Raw genomic sequence first — 17,467 nt, 5'->3', positions numbered from 1 at the left:
GTTTGTGTGATAACAGTAACTCACCTTTGCTTCCTCAGCAACAAAATAACAGTCGATCCTTGTTTGTGCCATAACAGCAACTCAGCTTTGTGCCCCTCCAAAAGAACAGGAAAATGACTCATTTTGTTAACAAAACATCTTTGAAGTACTAAAAGTGCTAGCAAAAGAATTGTCCTTGAAACATTTGTATTTAATCATCACAATGCATTCCATTTTTATGAATTGACAATCATGCACACCCTGAAATGGCTTGCAAACATACCGATGCCACCAGTACACTTCTAACTAATGCATACTGACAAAAGTGTATTATCCTATGCTTCAGATTTTTCTTAAATATATGCTAGCATATGCAATATGTAGCTGAACAAATTGAAGCATACCTTCTGAAGTTCATTACTCCTCTGTGCAGATATATCCCAAATAGCGTATCTTCACTCTTCTCCACATAAACAAATCTCCTCACCATTAGTTTGCCTAACTACATGGTTGCCTTTTTATATAGTGTAGATTCAGGGCTGTCAGCATAGTGAAGATGCAAACTAGGTGTGAAGTCATTAGAATTGCTGAATCCAGAAAAAATTGGATCCGTGTAGGGATGTAAACATAGTGCAGCCACTCCCTCAATGTTTGGTTTTAATGAATTGTATTTGTGACTGATTAGTGGTTTGGAGAACTAAAACACAACAGTGCTGCAGGCTGCTTTACTTCCACTGGGTGTGTCAGATTAGATCTACAAAGTGTTTGATGTAAGGTTGGAAATATAAGTAAACAGCACACAAGTCACAGGTTGTGTTCCTTCCCATCCAACCTGCCTTTCATGTTTTACCAACAGCATATGATATTATTTCCACTTAACATCTTCACACATTTTAAGACCAATGATATAAAATGGCTTATACACTGCGTGTCACAGATTACTACTCAGATAAATGACGAAAGGCCAGCAAACACAGAAATGTAAGACAGAACTGTATATTTGCAAGCAATAATTATGACAGGTTGTGTGATCACTAGGTGCACTACATCCAAAACTAATACATGTACAAATAATACTTGTATGGTTTGATACCACTGTAGATGCTGCTGCAGTTGGTTGTGTGCATATTGAGTTATGTTCCTTGCTGCAAAGCTGTTTGTGTGGCAAAGGAGGCTAAAGCAGTCATTTTGTGTTCTGAACGTGCACTGGAGTGAGTGTTCAAATCCAGAGTTCTGTAGAAATATCTCATGTACGCTAACATTTTCCAGTGTGTATCTCATAGGTTTCTTTTCCTTATTTCAACTACCTCTCCATTTTCTTTCTTTTCTTCTTTTTTTTCTTTTTTGTTGGCCAGTGTTTGTGTGATACACTGCTTAGCACAAACATGGGAACAGAGAAAAATGAATGTCAGGTTTGCCTATGCTTTTCTGGTTTGCACGAAGCGTTGCAGTGCACAAACAGGACAACTGGCCAGACAGGACCCAGACAGCCAAAAACAGAAACTGGATGCATTCGATTAATACAATTTGCATTGCACAAACCCAATAAGCAATGTTGCACTGTGGTTCACAGTGATATCTTAAGAATGATTAGTAAAATAGGGAACATTATGCAGCTATGTGGTAGCAGGTATTAAATGTAGGTCTGGAATGTAAATGATCCAGGGTTCTAGTACAGAGTGTGCAACTTTTGTTTTACTGATGTGACATTGCAGTTTATAGCAATGAACTACAACATAGACATGTACTTTCTCAACCTTCTTGTGGCAACAGTTTTAAGTGTAGGACTGCCATACCCATGCTTCTGGATTTGAATGCAGCATACTCCATACACTTTTACTGTTGTTCCACTTCCCATTATAGTCACTCTCAGTTATAACAGTTGACATGGTGTAGCTGAAATTAATTATATGTATGAGGGCTGAAGCACTATTGCATCAGTTATGTATTAATTTATCTATATATTATCACATTTATTCCCAAATGTATGACTATGGGTATATTGTGTACTATACTCCTATAAGTATCTTTCCGCTATCTGGACTTCTGTGGCCTTTGCATTTATTTAACACACATACACAACTGCCTGCACATCCAATAACCTTGAATTTGCTTTGCTTGCTACTGTTGAGCTCTACTTACCATCGTGCAAACACAGTGCTTGGAGGTGTAGACTGCTGAGGCCCATGTTTGCCAATGGTAAGCGAGCACAGCAGTTTCAAACAGTGTGCACACTCCAAGTAAATGTGATCACTGGAATTCATAGGAAAGCATCATCCTCCATTGCTCTAAATCTGTGGTAGACATGGGAGGCTTTTTTGTGTCAGGTTTATGGTGCAGAGATGAGGTGTCCAGGAGTACAAGATTTTTATTGGACTCCTAGTTAAGAACCACAGTGCCAGGCTTCTGCAGGGAGACTTTTCTGGCTCCCAGTATAAGTCAGAATCTTAGGATAGTTTACCTCGGGCTGTAATCAGTGCCACCAGTATCCCTCGCACTACTGAACAATGTAGGCACCACTACAATGACCTATGTATGAATAAGAGGGATACCCTCAACCACTGGATAGAGGAATTTAGGACTGCGGACATGCCACACCTGTGTAAGTATCAACCACAGAGAGTACTTGTAAGATTTAAAAGCTCAATATAGGCAAGACTGGCATTGATAATGGTATTTTGCTCTGTTCTTTTTTTTTCCATGGCTGCACATGATCGTGATGTTAATGTCTGAACCCATGGGGCTAGATTGTTGAGGATGAGGGAAGCATGTGGCATGTAGGCAGCAGATAGTATTGTTATTCTAGCATTAAACGTTAAAGATAGCTGTTTTTGGTATTTTATGGAATTGTATCAAATTGATCATGCATATGTTAACTGTAAAAGCAAGTATGCATGCATTAATCTGTTTCACAAACCAAGAGTCCAATACTACAATATCAAATTGAGCATACATATCTCAACTGTAAAAACAGGTATGCATGCATTATTCTATAGCACAAACCAAGAGTACACTATTACACTTTATTCAGAAGTTGTGGGTTCGAATACTACACTCCACAACTATGCAATACTGTTACTTCTGCAATTCATATTTTAATTAAATTACAACCTCTATACCAGTGGCACAAATGCCCTGCTGTAAAGTGTAATCTGTATAATTGGAACACGCATATGTGTAATATATGCACATGTCAAGGAATACTTGCTGCAATCTCTAGTATAGTGTGTATCTGCTAGGGGCTGATACTCTTAAAAGTAAAAGTTATCTGTTAGGAGTTGGTTGTTGTAAGGATATCAGATATTGTTATCTGTGGTAGCATGTCTGACTACAGATTTGCAAATACTTGTAAATAATTAGGTTTACCTTTACATAGGCGAAACACACTCATGCGATTGCTCATATGAGTGAATCGTAACCATGAAAAACAAAACTGCGAAAGTTTCCAATGTTCAAAAATCAGCAAATCGAAAAGTAGATTAGCTGATTTTCAAACATAAATATCAAATAAGAAATGTAATGACCACACCCCCCCTACTTTAATATACAAACTCTGAGATCGCACTACAGTGGGGAAAGCGACCATTTTCCGATCCCCACTATAATGCAATCCGCCCCAAAATGCCAAATCTGCAATTAGCGAATGTCATTGTGCATTCGCTCATTGCACATTTGAACCTTTTTGCGTTCGATATTTGCAAACTTTGCAAATGTCCTTTTGAACATCTGCTGTTTGAACATGAGCAAAACGCACACATGGATGTAAACCAAATAATTATAAATTACCCTGTGCTATAAATGCCAGCATTATTAATAAGTTTATATGTTTTTTGATTGTTTCCTAGATTTGTGCAAGATATTTGAATGAAACAGTGTTCTTCTGGCTGGCAAAATATACATGTCTTTTAAAAAGTTCTGAATGCAGGTTGTGCCAGTCAGCTGACCTGGAGTGATGTTATTGTGTGCTAGAGTTGAATGGAATATCCACAACAGCTGTTTTTGTTTACTTTTCAAAAGTCTGAAATGACAGAGTAGAATTCTCATAACAGCTGTCTGTGACTTTTAAAAGATTCTGCTATAAAAAGGAGGTTCTGAGTCAGTTCAGTTCAGTTGGATTTTTCATTTGAGCCGAGTTGCAGAAATCATTGTAGTAGTTAGTGGTTGTTTTCCAGATCAATATTTATCACTCAGAGTTTTTCAGAGCTGCTCAGCAGAAGTAATAGGATTTGCTATTCCAGTGGCTGAGGACCAGACAACAGCCTGAAGAGTGGATACATATTCTTATTTTGTTTGCAGAAGTAAGAGTATCATCTTGCCTTGCTGAGTTAATTAGATTAGACAGGGACAGTTAATCTTTAGACAGTTAGAGATGTACAGTTAGATAGTTAGAGTTTTTCTTCAATCAATGTGAAACCTATCCTACAGTGCTATTTTCATAATTCCTGTGTGTGAAACTCTGTGGTTTATTGAAATAAGTTATTCAGTGTATATAGGTTTTAAATAATTTTTATTTATTACATATTTTACTACCTTCTATTGTGGCTGGTTATTAGAAAGCACTTTTGGTAACCCGAGAGTGTTTATGCTTATTGTGATAACACCAGGGCCACTCTGAAAAGCCTTACTGCTTGGATTGCATGCTACCTTTTATATCAATATTTATTTTACTCAATATAATTGGACACCCCCTTTGAAGGGTATCATGGTATTTTGACTGGTGGCACTGTTACCATGTAATTTGGGAAAGAGGACATAGCAGGTAAATCTGTGCCAGTCTTTCCTGAGTGTGTTTGTATATGTGATTATCAAATATGTAAGAGTGAATGTGTCAAATACCTAGAACTAGGACACAGTGCTCTGCAGTATGTAGTGTGAAGACTCATTTGGGGTCCTGAAGTGAAGCATATAGTCCAGTCCCAGGTTTGGAACCTGTTTGCGGTGTACTCTTAGGGGAATTATGTGTTATATCCCTGCTTTCAGTGACAGTCCTTTACCAAAGACCATGGTGAGGATTTAGTTACTCCCCCAGGTTTAAGTAGGGGGTCATCACAGTAGTCTTAAAAGTAAAAGTTAAAATAATAGAGTCAATTAATTGTATCAGTGCATTGTATGTCACATATGAAGGTACTAATCTTATATTTTTTCTCACCCCAACCCTTATCTTCTCTTTTTTATTTTATTTATTTATTTTTTTTATTACATGTCATCAAAATGTGTCCATGTTATCCATATGTACCACATCACTAAATGCTCCACAGCACATTGGGGTAGGCCTGCCCCATGGGATCCACCTTGCTACCTGTTTCACCACTTTGCTACCTACCCCATTTTAACACCTGTAATCTAGTAAAAAATCGAATAACACACAACACACATACATAGCAGAAAAAGCAATTGAGGCCTTCACTTTTTGGACCAATTTGCAGCAAGGGTGAGTGGTGACAAACTGCTGTGGTTACCTCCACGTAATGCCGGTTAAGTCTGCTGTGCTATGCCAACATACAGCAACACATCTCATATAAACAATTCATGTCATTGCATTATCACTCTGTAATGAAAAGTATTTTAAAGTATTAGAACCCAGTACTATCTGGGTCAAAAGAGGAATGTATTGATGCATTAACACATGCTGCCACAGAGTCAGTAAAGCAGCATATGTATTTCATAGACCGAATACTAACTGTCAGACTTTAGCAATGAGGCTTGTATTTGCTCACTGCTTACCTATGCACAAACATGTATCTCGCATGTGTATGCACTTTGCTAACTGTCTAGCAAACCTGGTCCTCGCCGCATTATGTAAATGTTTATATTATGCTGTATTATTGCTGTTTACTGTCCATTTCCTTTATGTGACATGAAATTACATGTGCAATCATTACAAACTGAGGGCTCAATCTAATAATATGTCACATATTTACAATACATCCATCTGTTGCCACCCCCCCAGCAGTGCAATCCTGGTGTCTCAGTACTTTTTCCACACATATATCAACCACAGTACACAATGTAATATTAAATGTTGTGTGCTATGCAATGCACATCAATCTGGTTGCATACAGAATTACAGCTATTGACGCATATGTCTAAAAACACTTATTTGCAAGGCTAGGGAAGGGATAAAAATGGTCCATATCTACAGGACATAGGTGATCTTCAACACACTTGACCCTACCCATTTTGTTTTTGTCAAGGGTAGATCTTGCTTACTGATACTTGTGGACTTCTGGGATACTGACCCCACAGACCTGGATGAGAGGAAAGAGGACATACTGCCTCTGTTGACTTATCCAAAGCCTTTGTCACTATCCCCCATTCATTTGTCATAGTGAAGATCTCCTATGTGGGAATTAAGACGTACAATAGCAGAGGGATAGGCAACTGGTTCAATGACATAACACATACTTTTAAAGTTGGGGACTGCACCTTCACCAGTAGCCATTTACCATTAGAATACCACAAGGATCTGTGCTGAGCCCTCAGCTGTTTGCAAACTACATCCCTGAATCACAGGCTATGGTAGATGGCCTGTGATTTAGCAAGTTGCAGCTGACATATAACTAGCCATGCTAATATCGAGTCCTCCAATGATGGTAACATATTATGGATAGAGCTGCAACACACAAATGATTTGTGCCAAATTTGTGGACAGAATCTTAAAGCATACAATGGCTCATTGTCCCCGTTGACAATGAAGTGCCCCTGTTAATTATGATATACATAGCACCCCTCTAAGCTCAAACACAGTGTTGTGAGACTTGGGAACATATGTTGATAGCAATCTATGATTTCATCACTATGTGTCTGTGTGGTGACACTTGCATTCTCCATTGTGCACATCATACATATTGACATCACATGCAAGACCAGGGTGGTCATACCTCTGCTGTACTCTACTCTTATCAGACCATTAATTGAGTACAATGCTCCCTTCTGTTTCTACCTCACCAGATACCTGCAGCAATTGGAGAAAACACAGGGTTGTGCCTGGGAGACTCCAGGGCCTCCAAGCATAACATGCCTAGAAAGACTGAAAAACCTGTCAGTGTACTCAGTATCATGCAGGCTGCAGAGAGGTGACCTATACTTGTCTAAGTTGACCTGCAGCTATATACAGGTCAGTTTTGTGCCGTGGCACTTGCATAAAGGGCTGTTTTCTTTAGCCTATGTACTTAGATAGGTTAGGGGTTCTATTCTCACTGCAGTCAACTCTGTGTGTAAGCTGTTGCCTGACATTACAGAGAGCATTTTACACCAGTATGTGGGACATTGTTATATTCTGCTCAACAGACACTGTTTATGTCATCAGCTATAAAGTGTTGTCTGAGGCACTCCATGTTGAACAAGAGCTGTGGCACTTCCATAAAGTACTGTGTTGTGTAGTCTGTGTTTTTAGGTAGGTACAGGTTCTATTTTCACTGCAGTCAACTGTGTGTGTGTGTGTGTGTGTGTGTGTGTGTGTGTGTGTGTGTGTGTGTGTGTGTGTGTGTGTGTGTGTGTGTGTGAGAGAGAGAACTGTTGCCTGACATTACAGAGAATACCTTACACCAGCATGTGGGACACTGTTATATTCTCCTTAAAAGACACTACTGATGTCATCAGCTATAAAGTGTTGCCTGAAACACTCCAAGTTGGACTTGAGTTGGGGTGCTTGCATAAAGTACTGTGTTCTGTAGCCTATGAACTTAGATAGGTCAGGGTTCTATTCTCACTGCAGTAAACTGGGTGTGTGTTTTTGTGCAATTGCTTGACAGTAGACAGAGCATTTTACAACAGCATGTAGGACATTGCTTTTACCATCCTCCTCTCAACAGACTCTGCTGATTTGCAGGTGTGCAGTATACACATTAGGGCAGGGTCAGAGATGTTTTGTAGTCCAGGCATAAGTTACCTCATCCTTTACAATACAGATTTCAGGAACAAAGCTTTCAATATATCCACTTACGTTGTGACATGGTTTGTAGGACCTGTATTTTCTTGGTGTGAAACACCCTATGGTATGTCCAGCTGCTGCAGGTGTCTGGTGAGGTACATGCAAAAGGAGGCATTATACTGTACTGGTGGTCAGATGAGGTTTGAGTACAGTGCTGTTATATCCTCCTCAGATCTGGATACAATGGCCTGACTTCTGAGGTGCATGCCGTAGCCTTTCCATACCACTGTGGACACTTGGTCAAAGTTCAGATTGCTCTCTCCTTGCATTCCCAAATCTTACACCACTGGTTTCAGCATAGGTTGGAGTGTTGTCAGTTGTGTATTTACCAGGAAATTCCACTTTGCATAAAGCACAAATCCTGACACATTATGTATTTATTAGTAGACCATGTGGCTTTGGCACCAATCATTTGTGTATGTTAGCCCATCTTTGTACTATAGTCACATCATTGGTAGACTCAATGATTGCAGCCAATATGCATAAATCGGCAAACTTGCAAAGCTACAGGTCATATTTTGTAGCCTGGACTGTTGAGAAATAGATTCTAAACAGTATAGGGGCCAGCACAGATTCTTGAAGTACACCAATGGTGACAGCTGCAATGGTAGAGGTTGATTCACCAACTTTCACAGTATGTGGACTGTCAGTGAGGACATTGGCTAACCATCTAGTGACATAAGTGTTAATCCCTAGCTGGTAGAGTTTGTCAATGATACCTGAGTAGGGGGATTGTGTCCAAACCCTAGGACAGATCAAGATAGGCAGTATGCACTGTGTTACCTTCATGCAGGCCTATCATGCAGAAACAATGGGCTGTGATTACATCACAGATTGCCTATACCATGACTCATAACATACGCCTACCTGACTTGGTGTGATACACACTGCAACATACCCTCCAGATGGAATATGTTCCCGCAGAAGGGTGTACATTGGCATGCATCAATCTGAGCAAGGGCAGCACTTGATACATGCATGTATAGACATATCCTGACTCTCCTGATCTGTGAGGTAGACCATGTCATCATGGACCTTCTCTAAATGGACATGTGTGAGTTTTTGGTGCTACAGATATCTCTGTTACATCTGTCAGATGTCCTCAAACAGCATCATCCTGTGGAACTTGAAATGGCCAAGGCAGTAGACAGAATTCCACACTGAGCTATTCACTTCACAATGACAGATGTGGACATCAACCCCTATGTCAACAAGTGGATAGAGCAGTGGATCACATACATGGGATCTAAATATGTAGAAGTGTGTAAAGTGACCTATATCTCATTTTCAGTGATCAAGTGTGTACATCAGGGCTGTCTGTTCAGCCCTTTCCTGTCTATTATTGAAATCACAAATATCATGAATGACATACAAATCCTGTGTCCCAACAGTTGTCTGGAGGACTACAAATTGTGGACAATCATTGACTCAAACTGTGATATTGGTATAATACAGACAGTATCAACACACATCAATGACTGGTGCCACAGCCATGACAACACATTAGAGGAGAAAGCATGTGGGGATTTGTTTCATTAGGCAAACAAATGCACAAACCAAGGATCATGTAGACATGGCACCTTATTATCAGACCAGTTGTTATGTGTCCTGTGTCCTGGGATATATAGTATGTGTAATGTCCACTAGCATGTGTCCATGATGGTGAAAGCTCCTTTTTATGTAACACAATTACTGAGTATGTGCAGGGCATATACATGACAGGCCATAATACCTTCATAATTTACATCCTTCACCTCATCAGTACCTGAGCACAATGCACCCTTCCTCATGTCCCTCTGTACACATCTTCCAAAGATGTGTAACTGAAGTGTACCACCTTTGTCACTGTGAGCTGTCACACATCTATTTGTGGATACCTACGTATTAGTTTTGTTGTATAAACATTACTGTCTGATGGCACAGAACCACCATCAAGGTGTAATACCACATGCATGTGTGATATCTGTTTTGGTAATGCACTCATGACATACATAGCTGCTTAACAACAATGATGGCATGGTTGCATTCGTGACAGTGTGGGTTGTGTCATATATATCTCTGCCATGTGCACCAGTCAACTAGCCTGTAGTGATCATAATGTCAAGTGTGTCTCCTCACACTTCCTGTATATGATAATGTCAGGAGAGAGTGCTTTATTACACTCATAGATTGCTGACATGTCATAATAGTTGTACAAGTATGTCAGTGCAGAAACTTCTATGCTCACTCAGAAACACATATGTTGTGTCAGAGACATGGGTATTACTGGTGATATTATTCTGATATTGTCCATGATTGCGCATGATGGTTTTTACTGTTGGTCATGAGCCTGTATCTGTGTCCTACTTGTTGAAAGCCTTTGCTGACAATACAGCCATACTCAGCCAAATCAGTTTGCACAGCTTCACTATATGTACTAATCTTTGATAAGTGCCCTAAAGTTGTGGGTGCCATTTTTAAATCTACTGTCGCCCTTCTAGTTGCTGAACATCTCTTTTCTCTGTGAGCGTCTATTGCATTTTTTCCCCTAGTGGATCTTCTCCGTGGGTTCTCCTGGCCATTGTAAATCAACAGTATTTGTGGACCTAACACTGATGCTCTTAATTTATGAATGGTCTCTGGAACCACCTAAAATCGCAAAGACTACCCAACCCCTAGCAGATTTTCCCTGTGGGTTCTCCTGGCCATTGTAAATCAACAGTATTTGTGGACCTAACACTGCTACCTTTAATTTACTAACGGTCTCTGAAACCACCTAAAATCACAAAGTCTACCCAACCCCTAGCGGATCTTCTCTGTGGGTTCTCCTGGCCATTGTAAATCAACAGTATTTGTGGTCCTAACACTGACACCCTTAATTTACCAATGGTCTCTGCAACCAACTAAAATCACAAAGGCTACCCAAGTATGTGTCCTTAGTGGCAAACAAAGATTGAGAGTTTTACTGATTATTAATTCAGCATTTGTACTAGCACTATTAATGTAAACATTGTATAACAGTTTGGCTGCTCTAGTCACTACGTGGAAACAAGTTATAGAAAAAGGTACCAGCAGCCCTAACCTCTTTTTCTATCCCCTCTCCTCATTCTTTATTGACCATTTCCCTCCCTCTACCTTGTTCTCCACTGGGGCCTTTTGTGGTCTTTCATGTATTCTGATCACTGCTTGTGTTTTTACCCTGACTCTGCTGTTTTGCGCTGTCCCTGCCTCTCTCCAAAGCCACAGTGTTTAACTTGCTTGTAGTTACTCTACTCTGGTATTTCTTTCAAGAATATTGGTACCCACCCTTGCACTAATATTCAGCTATTGCCTCTTCTGTTTTTCCTGCTAAATTTCTCTGTGCTTATTTTTCTCTGTCTTTTTTTACTACCTCTCTAACTCTCCCCCTAGCCAGTCAATATACTTTTACTGATAGTTTTTTAGTGCTTGTCTGACCTGGATGCTAGCCCCGCTGCGTTCACCCTCGCTATGCTCAGGCTCACTTCACTCCCCTACCCTACCACCATTCCCACCCACCCCATTACAATTTCCTTTATACCAACCACTCCCTCCCCTTCCTTTCTCCAACATCCACTTAGAATCCACTTCCTGCCAAACCTGAAACTGCATCACTTCCTCCCCATAACTACTCCATACTCATTCCTCTCTTCTTCTATTCCCCTCCCCTCCACATAAAAATAAACACCTCTTAATTACCACCTCACTCGTCCTTCTACTCGCAACTCTAACAGCTTATCACTTTAATGTTCCTAGTCCATTACTTACTTCTCCTACCTCTATCAACAACATTCATCCAACCCCCTCCTTCTTTAATATCTCCTCAGTTTTATTCATCCTTCCCACCTCATGTTATCGCAAAATATCTAGACTGCAAATCCACCCCCTTACTTACAAACCAAAACCAAATTACACAAACTGCATTTATCCATTGCTATAACCTCTCATTCCACTAATACCTTACTTACATCTGGGGACATCCACCCCAACCCTTGCCCCTCTACCTCCCATCTAAACCACCCATCTCCTCTATCCACAACTCCCTACTTCTCCTAATACCTCTCTCTCTCCTCAACCTATCATGCCTAACTCTACCTCCACTAAACACTTAGCCATATATTCCCTCAACATCCAAAGCCAAGCCAACAAAACTACTGACTTCCATGCATGGATAGCCCATACTACCGCACACATTATTTCCTTATCTGAAACATGGCTTAAGCCAAATATCTCTAATAATGAAATATTCCCACAAGGCTATAATATCTACCGCTCTGATAGGTCCTGACAAAAAGGAGGTGGTGTTGCCATCCTCCACTCAAACAGTCTCAACCTCTCTCCTTTACCCACAACCCTCCCTGACTTTCACCCAGCCAAACTCATTGTTCTAAACTGCCACCTCGGCCCTAAAAAGAATTAGCTATAGCCTCCATCTATATCCCTCCTGGGAACAACTTAACTACCTTAGAGATGATCCTATCTTGATTTTACCACAATATACCATATGAAACCCTCATCTTAGGCAATGTGAATTTAGACTGGTCCAAACTCAAAACTGACTCTCCCCAACTTAGTATTAATCCACATGGCTTCCATCAGCTAATATCTTCTCCCACTCGACTACATAAAAACTCTACCTCTAGCTCTATAATTGACTGGATACTCACAACTCCCCCCACCTATACCACAACCTCACAACCCATCCAGACCAACTGAGTGGCCACATCCCCATCTCTGTCCTTCAATACTATACCCAACCTCCCAAACTTATAAGATAGCTAGATTTATCACAAACTCTCCATATAATACTCATCACTGTCTAGCCCTAAATTCTCCCCACTGGCTGGAATTCTGCCAATTATTGTTGCTATCACAACTACAAATGTTACATACCATTCTCTATAAACCTTCATCCTGCCCAGCTTTCTCTTCCTTCATCACTATCTATACTCCACCTCGTACCCCTCATACATCAAATCAGAAACTATTACACATTTACCATCCCAAGAAACAGTAGGCAAACTACTGTATAAGTACTCCATTGCCCAAGCCTGGAACAAACTTCCTAGAGACATATGTTGCACCTTTCACCAAGTTCACTTTAAAGAGAAACTCAAACTTCATCTACTGAACTCCAAAACCTGCCCTTGTCAAGCCCCAACTTAACTCCCCCTCCCTCATCTGCTCTCCCCCATACACATTAGTATTCCCCATAGTGAATGCTTACTAAACCTAACTGATGAATTCAAATCTTGTAAATATGTATATATATATATATATATATATATATATATATATATATATATAGCTACTCTATTTAAATATAAGTGTATTTTCCTTGTATGTGAACTTTTTGCATTATTTCCTTATTTCGTAGTATAACTATTTTTTCTCATATAACTGTATATAGAATTTTTCTACTTTTCTGTAAATTGTATTTTTTCTTGGAGCTTTTCTCTTCAGGTCTCCACTGAAAAAAATGGGCCACAAGCCCAGTTGGACTAACCCCATTAACAAATGTCAATAAATAAATAAATAAATGTACCCAACCCAAATTGTATTTAACATCCATGATACATGTTCTCTCCATTGTTCATGTCTGTTTGCTTACATCACACGGATATTCTCCACTGTTATGTCACCTTTTGTGACAGTCACATCATATACATTTGTCACTATGCAGTCCATACTGTGCCATGTGGCGATGTGAATAGTGTTTCTGCTGCAACTGTCTTCTTTTACATTTCCTCATGTGTGATACTTTACAATGTTTTACCCATCATCCTTCCTGGTGTTCATTACTAAACCTAATCTGTGTACCCCTATTCAATAAACACAGTTCCCATGACTGTTTCTTATAAATGGCAATCCATGTAACCTTACAGATCACTGAGACAGCTTGTACAGGCTGCCTGGAATGGGATTTCACAATATTCAGCACTATATACACTGTCCTGTCCTGTGCCTGCAAAATGTACATCAATATATGAAAACCCCTTGTGGTCTGTGTGGCATTCCACGCAATACCACTAGCCCAGTATGCTGGAGTGTACACATACACTGTCCTGTCCTGTCTCCACAACATAATACATTAATACATGAAAAACACTGGTGGTTTATGTGACATTCTGTGGAATCCTGCTAGTCTAGTATGCTGGAGTGTACACATACACTGTCCTGTCATATCCCAGCAGCATAATACATTTATATATGAAAGACCCTGTTGGTCTGTGTGACATTCCATGCAATCGCACTAGTCTAGTATGCTAGAGTGTACCTCTCCTGTTCCTGCAACATAATGCATTATTATATAAAAGCCTGGTGGTCTGTGTGGAATTCTGCACAATCTCACTAGCATAGTATGCTGGAGTGTACACATACATTGTACTGTCCTGTCCCCACAACATAATACATTAATGTATACATTAATGTAAGAAAAACCCTGGTGGTCTGTGTGGCATTCTGCACAATCCCAATAGCCCAGTATGCTGGTGTGTACGCATACACTGTCTTGTCCCTGCAACATAATACATTAATATATAAAACCACTAGTGGTCTGTGTGGCATTCCATGCAATCCCACTAGCATAGTATGCTGGAGTATACACATACACTGTCCTGTTCTGTCTTGTCTCTGCAACATAATACATTTATACATGAAAAACCCTGGTGGTCCGTGAGGCATTTCACGCAATCCCACTAACGCAGTTTGCTATGCTGTAACTAAGTTTGCTATCCATGTTGCTTTACAAGATTTCCCGGCCGCCTTAAAACCATGCTTGTTTATGTTTGAAGGGGAGCCATTGCATGAATATTTATTAAGCGGTGCTGCTCACTGCACAAACCATGCAAACTCTGTGTAGGCTTCGCGCAAAGCCTTCACAGAGTTTATTAATCCCAGAGGCTGGCTGTTTTCATTCTTTAACCAATTTCATTACTATAACTGCAAGCGTATTTATGCACTAATATAATAGAATGACTAAAGTGCTTTCAGTACAGTATTGCAGCCAAATCCATGTCAGGCATTTAAAATATTTTACCATTTCATATGTAAAACCAAAATATCTCATTAGAATCGGTAGACTGCAAATGTAAAGTCAACAAGTCTTGATAGCAATACACAAATTTCTCCCATGTATGCATCAGCATTTCCCAGACATTTTGTCCTAGTTGAATAAAGATTTAATCAAAATAAATTTCACTGGTAATAGAGATTGGAATAATGTAACATTATGTGTGAATTTATTGTCTTTATTTCTTCATCTCCCCCTTTTCTCTCTTTTTTTATTTTAGTTATGCATTTCTTTGCCCTTATTTATTTTCTTTCTCTTCCATTTCTGTTACCTTTTTAAAAGGTGCAGAAACCTTAGGAGCAGTAAAGCTACATTCCTCCCAGCTTAGGGAACATTTGCCCCTACCCATCTAGAGATGTCCTCACAGGGTTGGGGTGATGGCATTGTTCCTATAGTCACCCTGTCACACAGCAGCTTGGCAAGCCTCACTGTACTTGGGCTCCAGTACTTGGTTGAGGATGTGGTGGAGCAAGTAGTAGACAGACACCTTTAGCCAGTGCAGGTTTCTCTTCTGCAGGGTAGAAGACTTGCTACCCTGGTTGGCATCAACCACCACTCCAGCACAGGCTGCTACCCCTCAATATCAGAGTCTTCCAAGACAACACCATCAGGCAGTAGAAACGTTTGATGTCCTATCAACTGGGAATTTCTTTTGGGCTAGACTTCTCTTCACTCCCTCCTTCCCTTATCTTCACTCTTACACCCTCTTATCTACTTCCCACACAAACTGCCCTTCCATATAAAAAATTTTGAAAAAAGTAGGGATGCCTATCCCCCAACAAAAACAGTACCCCTCCTCTTCCAGCTGCTCCAGCACAAACCTCTTGATGTTATCCTTCTGTGTTCCCCTCTTTGTTATGTCCTCTCTTTCTCAGTCTTTCCTATCTCTCTCTTTCCATTCTTTAAAGCAATCATCAGGGTGTCCACATAACAATACTCCTATATAACACATTTTAAACCCCTTTATTTATTTTTAAATATTAATAATAAAAGCTGCACTGTCCTCACTTGACTTAAGTCTTTCAACCATGACTGTGCTTAGCTGTGTTCATACTCAGTGTCCGAATATCCATGAAATCATATGAAACACAAGGTTTTCATAGAGCCCTTTGCACATAGTTAACTTTAGGTACTTAGTGCTTTTGCCATAAGTAGATGTGATCTTTAAAACACCTTTGCATTTACTTTGTCAGGGCAAATTACCTGCACTTACTGCATTTGGATATAGACATAGTGACACCAGTGTTGTGCTAGTTACTTACAAAAGTAATAAGTTACTATTACTAGCTACCAGAAATTGTAATACATTACAGTAATATATTACATATTGTAATATATTACTCCTATCACTTAGTGGCACTATTGCGGATAACCACTACACATGTGTGAAACTCGGGGCTATGAATACCACCTTAAGTACAAATGATTATTAATAATAATACTTCTAGGATGTTTGTAAGTAAACAGATTGTAACATGATTATACAATTCTGAGCTATATTTTTTAACCATGAGTTATAGTTGGTAAGCCACATAAAAGTTATGTTATCAATTAGTAAGTGTGACTTAGCTGGGACTCATTGTCTGTTTTATGGCATATTTTCTCTAAATAATTTTCTATATTGTTCATAATATAGCTGATATGGACACAGTAGCTATTTATTAATAATTCATATGGTTTAGTAGGAGATGTTGGCTGCATTGTAAAGGCCTGTGAGTTAGACGCTTAATGAAATTCTTTGGGTTAAGGACAATAAAGATGATTGTTGTTAGGTAACACTGTCAGTGTCCACTCGTGTTGACCCTTTGGATAGTTGACTTGAAATCTTTCTCTTTGCAGTCAGACACTGATAGAGGGGCATCCTTTACTGCAATTATTGCATCAGTCCATCTCATTGTTACCTTTTATATTTACACACTGGTATCCATCCTGGTCTAGCATTATATCTTTTGCTAATGATCATTCTCTTTAAATGATATGTCTGAAGTATGAAAGTCAAAGTTCTGTCATCTGAGTTTCCAGAGTACTTAGGCTGTATCACCTTCAGCATTGATTGGCTTATTTTGTGGACAGTCTGGGGTATATTTAGTATTCTTTGGCAATGACATAATTCAAAGGCATCATTTTTCTTCCTGTCTTGTTCCTTCATTGTCCAACTTTCATGTCCATGTGCTGTTATTGAAAATACCAAAGCTTGGACAAGTCAAATTGTTGTATACAAACATGCATCTCTGCACTTGAAGATCTAAATGCATCATGGCTACTCTGTCACATGTGATTTCATTGTCAGATTTCTTGACTTCTTGCCATTTAATTATTGATTATTGATCCAAGTCAGCTGAAGTTGTGTACTATTTACATTACTGCTCCCTCAATGACAAAGTTATTAATTTTACTGAGTTGTCTAGAAACTCTTTGTGTTAAGGAATAAACCTGTTTGAGACTATGTTGTTTAACTTTTAGCTAATAATGTGGTATCGTCAGCA

The sequence above is a fragment of the Protopterus annectens genome, chromosome 8.part0 (genome assembly GCF_019279795.1).
Source record: "Protopterus annectens isolate FY-2018-M chromosome 8.part0, PAN1.0, whole genome shotgun sequence".
Classification (NCBI taxonomy): domain Eukaryota; kingdom Metazoa; phylum Chordata; order Ceratodontiformes; family Protopteridae; genus Protopterus; species Protopterus annectens.
This window is presented reverse-complemented; position numbering follows the sequence as displayed.